This window comes from Misgurnus anguillicaudatus, chromosome 19 (assembly GCF_027580225.2).
Source record: "Misgurnus anguillicaudatus chromosome 19, ASM2758022v2, whole genome shotgun sequence".
NCBI classification, from domain to species: Eukaryota; Metazoa; Chordata; class Actinopteri; order Cypriniformes; family Cobitidae; genus Misgurnus; species Misgurnus anguillicaudatus.
The window spans coordinates 8,150,102-8,162,610 of NC_073355.2; the positions used below are offsets into that span (position 1 = coordinate 8,150,102).

The 12,509-nt window shown below is 35.2% G+C and overlaps 1 long non-coding RNA gene across 1 annotated transcript; it reads right to left on the reverse strand.

Annotated features, from left to right (window-relative positions):
• Positions 1-6,950: 6,950 nt before the first annotated feature.
• Positions 6,951-7,912, reverse strand: LOC141350980 (uncharacterized). The gene is made up of 3 exons (XR_012359108.1): positions 7,678-7,912; positions 7,243-7,346; positions 6,951-7,120 (listed from the first exon to the last, which is right to left on the reverse strand). It is a non-coding gene; the product is annotated as an uncharacterized lncRNA (long non-coding RNA).
• Between the last annotated feature and the right edge of the window lie 4,597 nt (positions 7,913-12,509).

Here is a 12,509-nt window from a genome sequence, read left to right on the forward strand (position 1 = left end):
ACGTAGAATATATTGTAAAGTTAAAAGTAAACAAAATAAAGCAAAACCCAAAAAGCAAATAAAACAAAAATTACTAAAAATAAAAACAAAAAGTAGAGCATGACAAATAAGAAATATTTGTTTCAATACAAGTACATCTTATTCCTCCTCTTCATCATCATCATCATCATCATCATCAGAAGTACTTGAATACCCATCTCCCAGTTGTAAATTCAATACTGTTTTGTAACGTAAGTCCTAATAACATTCTTGTTAATTTCAAGTTAATTTCTCCATCATCCTGACATTTTAACTTCCATTTGGTTTTCTAAAAAGACACCTACAACTTATTTACCCCTAAGCGCAATTAAAGTTGATTCCGTATATTTTGTCATCTATTTCTATTGGTTGCATAGTTGGTATCCTAAGATAAATAAATGCCTTATTGGTAACCTTAATAATCTACTTTTGATTGTAGTACTTTACATAGTTTATTTATTTTGTATTTTTATTCTGACAAACTTTATTAAATTCCTTATTTAGCTTAATCCCATACCTTAATGTAATTTGGCACCCATTTGGTTGATCGACAGAATCTACATATAATTTTATGATTAATTGTTTTGTTATCCTTTAATGAGTATTCTAAATTCCCTTCTATTGTAGTGATTTACATGTCTCCCTCATATTTAAATACTTTTTCTCTCCATCCTAATGATGACGACATTTTCTTTTTCTACAAATCTAAAATAATTCTCCAAACATCTTCATTGTATATGTTGCTATGATTTGATTATAGTCTTCTTCTAATACCATTTCTCTTCTCATTTGTACACCTTACGCTAGCCTCTTTGATGTAATAAATCTAAAGTTTTGTAGTTGATTTATTCAAAATTTCTGTTATAAAGCATTTCCTATTGAATTTTTCTAAGTCTAAGGCTTAAGTTTTACATATTCTTGATTGTAATCTTTACTGTGCAATTCTGAAATCTCTATCTTTCCTTTTTCTATGTTAATGTTTTTGTTGACATACTAACATTGACAAAAATTACCAACTTGTGGCCTACAAAATATATCTTTCAACTTAGAATTTCCCAAAAAGACCTTAATATTTATCCAGACAGGTTGACCTTAACTTTTTCTCTAATCCATAAGAATTCTTGTTGAACTTATCACCTCTATCATATTTATGTGGACTTGAAAATGTTATTACCTTATTAAAATCTGATCTAGTTTAGAGCATAAAAAGCAACTTTGTAAACCTATTTCTTTGATTTTAAATATTGTCCATTTGTATCATTTGTTATCTTTGGGATGTTTCCCATAAAATGTCCACCTTATGTTCTCTGTTCAATGTCTCTGTGTAGTTTTAATGTTTTCAGTCTTTCTCTCAGATTAAGTTCCTTTGATATTGTTACAGATCTTTCACTGGGCCTCGTTGAAGGCAACAGTCATTGCCGAGAAGTTTGATTGACTGTGGCCATGCAAATCTTCTGTAGTAATCAGCTTCGTTCTTTTCAATTTCTGTTGACAATTTCTCTTTTCCACTTTTCCTCTCGATGCTTAAAACTTTGTTCATCCGTCCGTCGGTATACTTGAATTGCTTTTGATTTGATTTGGTTTTGATGTTTCATCTTTCATATCATATGCGTAATTTCCTCCTCTCCAACTGCCATCCTACGAGCTATGATGCATTTGTTGCTCCTCCCACTTGGACTTTCCGCATAGAGCTGCTCTCATCCCTCTGCAGCCCCCTTCGACTGTGTTTGGCCCTTTTGGCAGGTTTGCTCCTTCCGCGTTCTCCTGCAGCCCCTCCGACCTTTCGACCCTCAGATAAGCTAGATCATCTCTCCCAACAAGGCATTTTGTCTCCTCAGCTCCTTTCAGCTTTTTCTGTACACAATTAGCTCAAATACATAGACAATTAGTTTGTTCATATAACACTTAATTCCAGCTGGTTTTTACAATACGCATAGGTCGATCGGCGAACATTTCATGCAGTGTTAAAGGTGTGCTGTTGTTAGTTTACATGCTTGTTAATGCAAGAGGTAAAGCATCAATCCAGTTAAGTTTAGTATTTTCACACACTTTGTTAAGCATGGCTTTGAGGATGATTTCTTTTATATACCATTTTGTCTACCATCACTTGTGATTGTAGATGATAGTCAATTCTTCATTCTTATGATAGTCAAATCAAATTTTTATTCTTATTACAAATCAAATGTTCAAATTTTTATTCCAAGTCTTTGTCCCATGTGCATCTCTGATAACATTATTAATGACGGAGATATTTTCACTTCTGTATGATCTAATAGGTTTTCCTTTCACTCTAGAGGCCCTTTTAGCTTCCACATCTGTTATGTATTTGCCCATGCTGGGCAAATCAACTATTCTCTTGTGAGCCTACTTCAATGACAACAACTCACTCTATATACATTTTAGCAGCAATCAACCAGACAAACTTTCATCATGTTGGAATAGTGTTTCAGTAATTCTAAACCTGTATAATGTTGTCCTTCATAAGAAAATACGTAAATGCAAACAAGTATCTATTTCCTATGCAAATCAAAAACACCGTAAAAATGTTTATCAAATGGAGAAACATTTATCAGCAAAGTATGGTTTTTGGAACATTAATCTTCTATTACTGTATGTCATTAATTGCTCTCAAATTGTACAATTTAGATTTATTTGCTTGAATTGTAGTAATGCTAAGTTTGTCACAATAATTAGTTATTTCTTTCTCTATTCTCACATCTATTTTTTTTTTGTTTACCAATTATATTATCCTGGTGTTATTTTACTTTATTTATTTTTAATCTATTTTATTTTCCTTTCCTTCCTCTGTAGTATACCACATTTTAAAACCATAATTTTACATCATACCTCTCTTCTTATTAGATTTATAGGAGTCTGGTTTGATTTCAGAAAAGGTAGTCACACCTAACAACATAAATTCTTTATCAGCCTTTAAATTTGTCTAGCTGATTTTCCCCTAAAGATTGTTTGTGTCCCTATAATTACAAACTAAACATTGGACGGCTGCTTTCACTCTTCCCCTCTTTCACTCAAAGGCTTGTATGAAGAAGCAAAAGTATAGTCCAGTTTTTCTCTTGTCTCCAAGAACAATATTGTCTTTGTGAGTCTCCTTCTGGACTCCACTCAGTCTTTTTTGTAATGGTCTGTGCAGTGCCCCATTCACTGCTTCATATAGTCCATTCACATAGGACGTGTCCAGCTGAAGAGTTGTTGCCTCTTTGCTCCTCCAACAGTTTGTCACACACAGTTTTTTCATTGTCTGTTTCTTGCCAGCGTTTATTCATTTTCTTGAATGTCAAAGGATAGGAATGATCAGCCCCACAAGGTTTCAGTTTGACCCATGCAAAATATTGCCTTTTGATTTAAAATAAAATTTATTTTGTGACCACCTTCCATCATCAGATGAAGACTACTCTTCATTTTGTAATAATTTATCTTTGTATAATTTATCTGTGTCATTCACCTTTTAATAATTTTTCTGTCCTTTTTAATTTTTCTCTTTATTTCCACCTTTAATAACTTGGTCTTTACTTTTTTTTCCTAATATACTTTTCCTCTTTCAAAGCCTCATCTCGTCTTTCTACTAGACTTTGCCTTAAAACTACAATTCCCTTGAGCATTGGAATTGGCCTTTACTGGTCACATCTGGTAATCATCAGTACCCCCTCCCTTTTACTCTTCGCCTTCTCTCTCTCTCTCTCTCCTCAAGCATTTCTTTGTCTTTTAATTAACTCTTTTTTATTCTTTTAGTTTATATTTTTATTTAGTTATATTTTTCTCACACAATGCCACATCAGATGTTTCCTCAATTGAATATTAAGTTTCTTATCTTCCAATTCTCCACACAATAGTTGTTTATTCCTAATTTTTCCATTAATGTGACTGCCATGATCTTTTCTTGCAATATAACAAACCTTATATTTTATAATTATTTCTCATCTTAACCCCTTCACAATCTTATTGTTTTAATTTGTGCAATTTATATATTCTCCCAAATAGTTAATCAGATTCTCAGTCTGTCTTTAAAACAAGATTCTTTCAAATAATGTCAAACCCCATTATCCACTTTTGTCCTTTTTTGGTCAAGCTATACTTTTCCTTTTGAGCACACTTATTTATTTTAATCAATCATCTAAATGAATTATTCAGATTCTAGAAGTAACTATAATAATTAATACTTTTAGCTACAATAACTCCACAATATCATCAAATATCATCTTTAGTACCCAGCATTTATAACTGTCTCTTATTCATATCGTAATCATATTCATACATATATACTTATATCTACTTTCAAACTGTATTCCCATTCCACAGTTTTAAACAATCATTCACTCCACACTAGTGTAACACAACACCGCTCTGTGCTTCTCTACAGAGCCACAGAAGAAAGACACATCCACTGCTCACTCAGCCCCCACCTTTTCTCATTTCAGACTTGCTCTCACAGACTCAGGCTAGCTAGCACAGACACATACACACACAGAAACAAATACAATTAAACAAAATAAAACTGTACTTTACCTAAAGTACCATGCTAATTAAAGCAACACAACCACTACACTTCCTCGACGTGGTTATACAACTACAACACCGGACCCACTACACCTCCTCAACCTGGATCTTAATTAAAACAATAAAATATACCACTTTAAGGTGGTATACCGTCAATTTTGATACACTTACAACCACACAAAATTGACCTCTGTGACTTGCACTTCCGACCACAGGCACAGACTTCTATTGTCATTCACCAGACAATAGGCCTCTATTGTCATTCACCTCCCCAACAGAAAATAGACATCTATTGTCCCCAAGAGACAATAGACCTCTATCATCATTCACTTCCCCAACAGACAATAGACATGCAGATCCACTTCCTGTCCAACACTGCATAAACTCTTACGCGTTTTCTTCCCTTAAAATAAAAAATTCGCTTCGATTTACTTCGATCATCAAAGCCATTTCAAAAAATAAAAATAATCATCTGTTCTACTACTACCAAGTCCTGTTAGTAACAAAACAGATGAGTGCATGCACATGTTTCCTCTGAAAATGAAACCCTTTATTCTTATAATTTAGTCTAAAAATCATTAATTTCTTCTTTTCATTCTTAAATTTGGAAGAGCAATTGTGATTAATCTTACCACCACAAGCAATCTCAGGTGAACAATACAATCTTTGAATAAGCAAAACGCTTACCTCTTTTAGGTGGCCACCTGATTGTATTGCACATCGAGAAGCCAGCTGTGGTCTCTGGTTCTGTGCTCTTTTCATGTCCCATCTGGGTTGCCAATTGTTGTGCTCTTTTCCAATCCCATCCTCGTCGCCATTTGTTGTGGTTTTCCCTTTCTGGGTTCTTTAAGAATAAAATACTTAAGCAGTAGGTTTCATTTTCAAAAGATAGACTTTTATTAACCAGGAAATAAAAGCCGAGCAGTCCTGTAAAATCTCCAAGACTCACTGAAAAACTTTCCCCTCCACTAGAGTATTTAAGTCTGCCTTCGCACGCAATCCTATTCCCAAGGGTTTAACAGATGGTTCATATCATATAGAGAACATATGGCATCACTTTTCTAGGACTGTGGGTCCTTTGTTCTTACCCTCTGGTAATTTTCTACACACACACACACTGGTACACTATGTGATGCCTATAACTGAACTTCATATAGAAAAACATAAAAACATAATGGTAAAGTAACTGGTTATATCCATATAGAAAAAACATATAAACATTATAGAAAAAACATATAAACATAATGGTAAAGTATTTGATACACATATTCGGATTAAAACAAACCACTTCATTTGTCTGAAGAAGAATATTTAAAATAGAAAATTGTCCTTTCCTCTAGATTCGTGATCCAATCAGGTCGTCGAAATGGGAGGCTCGCCATCAATTAGGAAAATCCAGCTCAAGGAATGTTCATATGAAAGGAAAAAACATTCAATATTGTGTATCAATAACGATTAACAATTGTACATAACACAGGAAACAAATAAAATACATAAATATTATTATGAAAGTGTACTTTCTTTAAGTTAAGCTTAATTAGACATTATTAAAAAGTGCATTTTTAAAAGTGCACTTAAGTGTGTTTATAAATATTATGATGAAAGTGTACTTACTATAAGTTAAAATTAAATACATATTATTACAAAGTGCAGTTGTAAAAAGTGCACTTAAGTGTGTTAATAAATAGTGTCATTAACTCTTTCACCGCCAGCATTATTTTGACAGCAATGCAAAATAATACACAAAACTATATAATTATGGTGTATAAAGACATTTCATAATGAACAGTTATGTGTTTATAACCTTAGAATGAGATGTTTTTATCTACATACACAGAGGGTCCCCTTACATGGAAGTCGCCATTTTGTGCCGCCATGTTTCTACAGAAGCCTTTAATGGACAAACTTTTTACTAAGTTGTATGCGGTGATGACATGTTTGGCCGGTGGTGGCTACAGTAGCTTCTCTGTGTTTCAAAAGCGAGGGGTGAGCAGTGGACTGAGCCGTTGGTTGCAATTCACAACCTCACCACTAGATGCCGGTAACATTTACACACTGCACCTTTAAGTACGCTAATTTTTCACAAGGGTTGATGTCTAAACAAGTCTAAACTGTGATTTACTATGTTGTGCGCAAAGTAAAATTCCAAAACCTTTGGTGACTGTATAGACCATTTAATACAAAATTTATCAATATATACAAAGAACCTTTACAACTATTTACATAGAGGAATAAGAAAGGATTTTGCTTGGAAGGGGGAGAGCCAAAGTGAAGGAGAGGAGAGAAAGTCTGGTTCATTACCTGCAGAGATTGCTGCCTCTTTTTTAAAACTACATTGTAGGCTCCACATTAAGCGCAACCGTGCTGCTTTAATAAATTAATTTGTGAACTTTAAATTTAATTTTTTTTTCATCTTAGGTGGCAACGTCTGCAGGGAAGGGACCAGACTCAAGAGGAAGAGCTCATCCTCTGAGCGTGGAGGCGGTGCTGGAGCTACAGGACAGGTCCGGAGTGCTTCTAGGAGGCTGCCGCTTCACCACTGATGGCTGCTATCTAGGCCTTCTCTGAGCTCTTCATCTTGGTGGCGCTGTATCAGATGATAACACATTTTGTACAATGAGAAGGCAGAAAAGGATTAAACTTATTCACAAATTGTCAGTGTTGTGTGCTTTCTGAATATAACATGCATGTAAACATGGCCATTATTACCTGCAGGGACAGCTGCAGATGTTGATGGGTCGGCATGGGAAGCAGAAGCAGCAGCAGGTTCAGAGGGGACACAGGCTCACCACCATCAAAAAAAACAGTCGGCTCTGTAATGACAATATGAAATATTAATACAACATTATACATATGGCACATTACATTAGTCAGAGAGAAATTAATTTTCATTAACAACTAATTTTGACTTTTCATTATAAAAAAAACAACATATATGCACTGTTGTGTTGCTTCACTTGGCAATATGTAAGACTACATGGAAAATTAATAGTGTATACTATAAATAGTTTAATTATTTATTAAAAAAGACTAAACATGAATAAAAGAAACAAGTAATAGATTCATAAGACAAAATACTACTGGTCCGTATATTGAGTTATTAGGACATTGCTTACATGTATAGCTCAAATTGAGTAAACTTACCAGATTGTTCGATCCTCCTCACTCACTTTCTTCCAAACCAAGATCTTTTAAATTCCTGTTTCGGTAAAAAGTACGAAGATGTCTCACGACGATTGATCTCCATTGTTTTGCATTTCTGCCTCCGCCGTCTGCTGCCTTCCTGTAATCACGTCACTACTAGAGAAAGCTCCTGATTGGTTAACGCGGCGCGAATGTCCGCCAAAGTTCAAATTTTTCAACTTGAGCGTTTCCCGCGAATCGGTGTCAACGCTCCGTTCGCGCGTCAACGCTCGAAACGCTCAATTCACGCCGCGCCATTCGCGCAAAAAGCTCAATTCGCACCGCGTCATTCGCGCGTACCGCGCAGCAGGATGTCTATTCGCGTCTTTGCATTGACTTAACATGTAAATCACTCGCGCTTAACGCCCCTAACATGTCTGGTCGGAATGCACCATAAGTCAGGCCACACTAGTGACTCTAGAACAGCTGTTCTTCTCACTGAATGCACTTCAAAAACTTCACAGAATGCTGATCTTGTTTGTCTCATTCTGTGTGTTTCTGTGGAAGGCATAGCAGTGGAGGGACCTCGTTGCTCTTCTGGGAGAGGATGTCCTTGGGAGCTTGAGGCCTGTGCTATTGAGGACTTCAGCACTGTAGTCTGGGAAAAGTAGTGTTGAACAGAGGAGTTGAGCAGATTGTGCCTGATGGTGCACACCCAACTCCACATTTCCCAAATAAGTATTCCATTTGCTTTAAGAAAACATGTGAAACAATGTAAATAGAGAAGTTTTAGAAATTTTAAATGTAAAAACAGTGATTCTGCAGTAATTTTGATACAAAAACCACACCAACCTTGTAATACTCGCATGTAACTTTTCCCTGTCCTGTTGACAGACACCGATCTTTAGCCCTTTTGTAGGTAGTTATTATGTTACAAAGTTTCTTTCACAGTTATTCATTGCTGATGTTGTAACCTTTGTTTTTTTTTTCTCTTTTTTTTAAACTATAAAATAATCCACTCCCCCCACCCAAAAAAAAAATATAATAAAAAAAATAAAAAATACCCCTGGTAACGACATTATATGATCATAAACAGCTTAGAAGGTATGGACAGATTAGGTACATATTGCCTTCAAACTTCCTCAATCTCGCAGTTCTCCAAAAATACAAAAAAGGGATTCCAGATCTCTTTGAATTCGGCTGATTTCTTTTTCATAGTGTATGTTAATTTTTCAAGAATAAGGCATGCTGATAGTTCTTTCAACCAGCGACCAATAGAAGGGCTCTTAACATCTTTCCAGCAGAGAGAGATCAAGCGTCTTGCTTGTAGTAAAGATAAGTCTATAATTTTCCTCTCTTTGTCATTTAACATACAATCTGGTGGATACAAATTAAGAATACAAAGTGCAGGATTGTCAGGCACTGAATTCATGGTCATTTTAGAAATGCATTTTATAACTTCATTCCAGAACTTACGTATCTCAGAAAATTCCCAAAAACAGAAATAATGTACCCTTTTTAACATTACATTTTACACAAATATCAGGAATATTTGGATTCATCTTATTCAGTATTTCGGGAGTAACATAGGTCCTCATAATCCAATTATATTGAATCAGTTTGAGATGGGTATTTATTGTTAGAAGTTGTGCTCTAGAGCACACCTCTCTCCAGTCCTCCTCTGAAATGTCTGTTTGTAAGTCATTCATCCATTGAATTTTCTTGTGCTCAGTAGAGTCTTTGTGATTTTCCACCATAATGTTATAAAGTAAAGATATCTGACCTTTGCCAGAACATTTATTCACTGCTAAATTTTCTAATATGGACAAATGAGGTTCTATATAGGAATGTGTCTGTGCATATACAAAACTCTTTAACTGTAAATATTTGAAAAAGTGTGTCTGAGGTATATCATACTCATTTCTTAGTTCCTCAAATGAAGCTAGTTTACCTTCCTTATATAGATCCATAACTTTACAGATGCCCTTCGTTGCCCACATTTTAAAACCTTGGTCTTTTTTCCCAGGAGAGAAGTTATCATTCCCCCATATTGGTGAAAAGCCTGAAAACAAAGTAGATTCACCAAGGAATGATTGCACATTGTGCCAGACATTAATTGTATTTCTCACAAAGGGGTTATTAGTGAGCCGTTTCAGTTTTTTAACTGATGCAGAGTATAAATAAGTATCAAGTCGCTGGCCTTTAGTACAAGTGCTTTCAATTTGCACCCATGGTAAGTAAGGTTCAGACGAGAACCAGTACATGGCAGCTCTAATTTGAGCGGCCCAAAAGTACCATTGTAAATTGGGTACTTGTAACCCTCCTCTCTCATAGGGGAGGTAGAGAAGTGACAGTCTCAGCCTTGACCTCCTATTATTCCAGATGAACTTAGTAATTAACTGCTTCATTTTGCAGAAGAACTGTGGTGACGGAGATAGAGGGATGGATTGAAACAAGTATAAAAACTTTGGGAGTATATTCATCTTGATTATATTTATACGCCCTAAAAGGGAGATTGGCATTGATGACCAGCTAGTCATAGATTCAGTTACTGTAGAAATAATGGGGTCATAGTTGCTGGATACTAGATCTTTAATGTTTGGGGTAATGGTTATACCAAGATATTTAAAGCCATTTATCGCATTATTAAACGGGTGATTTATCACTGGGTTTATTCGTTCCTGTCTATTCAAAAACATAATAGAGGATTTTGTTTCATTTACTTTAAATCCTGAAAACTTTCCGAATGTATCAATTAAATTAGTGAGATTAAGAATGGAGTTATTTAGGTCTGTTAAAAGTAAAAGGGTGTCATCGGCATACATGACAATACAATGTTCGATGTCTGATACTTTTATACCTGAAATAGAGGGGTGTGTTCTCACCGCTATTGCGAATGGTTCCATTGCTAAAACAAATAACATAGGCGAGAGAGGGCACCCCTGCCGAGTACCTCTTGTAAGTTTAAAAGGAGATGATATTATATAGTTGGTGGATACCTCTGCAATTGGGTCAGTATAAAGTGTTTTGATCCACTTTCGAAAGTAATTACCAAAGCCAAAGCCAGTTAATACATCAAATAAATAACTCCATTCCACTCTGTCAAATGCTTTTTCAGCATCTAAGGACAGTATACCAGTGTCAGATGCTCCCTCCTTCGCATGTATCAAATTCAACACCCTTCTGACATTATGGAATGCTTGACGGTTTTTCACAAAACCATTCTGATCCGAGTTGAGCAAAGAAATTGGTCTATATGATGTGCAATTTGTAGGGGACTTGCTGGGTTTTAGAATAAGTGTTATCATTGCGTTCCTCAGGGAATCTGGAAGACAACCCTCTTGAAAAGCCTCCTCATACATAGCTAAAAGAGGTTCAATAAGTTTGTCTTTAAATATCTTGTATATATCAACTGGCAGACCATCGGGGCCTGCGGCTTTGCCTCCTCTCATATTAGTAATAGCGTCAGCAATTTCTGAGGCTTCTAATTTCTTATCTAATTGTTCTTTAAAATCATCTGTTATAAGTCACTGATATAAGTCCACAAAACCCATACTAAACATGTTTTAACAAGACTTTCCTAAACATAATCTAGTAGTCTAGAGTTTTTTCTTTAAAATGATGTGACAATCACCATGCCTACTTATTCACATAAAACAATGTATTCATTTAGAAATTGTAAGACACTTTTTGTTTAGACGGGCCGTATGCGAGAAGGATTGATTGACAGCAAGCAAACAAAGGCTTGCATAATGAGCTGCATAATGAGGCAGGAATGTGAGAATGAACTACAGTGAAGAATGTGAGGACAAATGTATACATGTTTGTTTGAGGTTTATTAAGTTAACAATATAATCAAAATAGAAATGATGGTTAGTAGGACATTTTAAGTTTATTTGGAAAGAAACCCTATTCAAAAACTTTGTATAAACTAAGAATACTCACTGATACTAAGTTACATTCATATACTATCTTGTACATAAACTTAATCTCAGATAAACATCTGCAGCAATTAATATAAAAAGCTGTTTTCAGATGACTGTTTTCAGATGCCCATCCCCTTATCGTCTAGCTTCTGTTTTAAACGTGTTTCTGTAAGCGCGTATGAACTTTAAAAACACATCGCATGTGCGCGAGCTCGCGTCTCCGTGTAACGCAGCGCTCATAAAAACGGTGTCGCGTGTAAATTTATTTCTATAAATTAACTGTTAACGTTACTTACTTCTAATCCAGCAGTGCGTTCTCCATTGTTCTTCTTAGGTAACGTTAAAGATAAATGCTTCTCTTCCTCAATGTCCAGACATAAATAAAGATATTCCTCACGTGTGTGAATGAAGTTTATAATCCAAACATGCGGTAAAAAGTCTTTAAATCTGATCAAACTTTACGCTTTGCTTGTTATGGTTGAACAGCTCGTGTCTTTATTACCATGTCAACAGCCTGTGGGCGTGGTCGAATTAAAGATAATGAAGTCAGCCAGGAAAAACGGTACTCTCTTTACTTCAATGCAGATTACATAAACAGGCAATATTTGTTTTCGATTATATTTAGCTTGTTTAAAAGTAGACATTTCAGGCTTTCTTTGGATGTGTGTATCATGCTTGTTTGACGAGTATTCGCGGAGTTTCAATTGATTTTTGTAACGTGTTTTGAGAGACAGCTGGCGGAGACAGAAATGTCTGGATGCACACCCTGTTTATTTTCTTTATTTGACAAAAACACAAAGATCTGTTGTTATTGTGAATGAACACATATTAAAGAAGACCCTTTACTGTTTCAAATGATGTCAAACACGTAAGTGTATGATTATTAATGATGGAGTATTTTAAGTTGATTCTGCCATGATAAGGAAA